The sequence below is a fragment of the Apaloderma vittatum genome, unplaced genomic scaffold (assembly GCF_000703405.1).
Source record: "Apaloderma vittatum isolate BGI_N311 unplaced genomic scaffold, ASM70340v1 scaffold14585, whole genome shotgun sequence".
NCBI lineage: Eukaryota > Metazoa > Chordata > Aves > Trogoniformes > Trogonidae > Apaloderma > Apaloderma vittatum.
In genome coordinates this window covers 5,173-5,986 of record NW_009715556.1, presented here as the reverse complement: position 1 = coordinate 5,986, position 814 = coordinate 5,173, and positions in this window count along the sequence as shown.

The following is an 814-nucleotide window of genomic DNA, read 5'->3' as shown; positions in this document are numbered from 1 at the left end:
GAACCCTTTTTCCAAGACCAGTGCTCAGAGCTGTAGCTGTACCTCGTCCGCTCTCATTCCGGAGTCAATTACATACAAGTGCTACCCCTAAAACACAGCATTCTTCCACATTTCCAAGGCATGCAAATTATCTGTACCTTTTTCTCCACGAGCACACGGTTAGTCCATGTGATTTGCCTACCCACCTACTTCTAGCTTCTAACTTACAACTACTACGCAGAGTTTTTCTTATGTGTTCCGACATCTCTGTAATGGAGCTGCTTCTCCTGCCACAGCAGCAGCGCTTGCCCCCGAAAAAATAACCCCTCGGCCAAGCATCAGAGCAAAAAAGTCAAATATCCACAGCTTAACAGAAATTTCAATTCATCACGACGTCCCGTTTACGCAGAGAAAAGTCAGCATCCTGGTAAGTGAAACAAAACCGAGCACAAGAGTGGCAGCTTGTAAAAGCATACAGAAACCGAGCTGAGTTGGTGTAGAAATCCCCTGAGCTGACAGTTAAGGATTTTTCTTCGGTCTTTGCTACAAAAAAATAAATAAAAAAAAATTTCACAAGGACAGATAAGGCAGGAATGACACCCTCAGTTTAGGCTAGCCGCCACGGTATTTACCATGGGACAAATTTTTACAGTGCAGTAACGAGCACAACCACCTACAGTCCGTGCAGCAGAAACTACCCACGTCCACTTCATCTAAGAGTGTGCCCTCACCAGCCCTTGGCACGGAGGATCCTGGATTGACACGTGAAGTTACCATCTGTATTACGCTTGACTGCGTATTCGTGCAAAGCCACTCTCCGCTCTGGCTGTTCCTC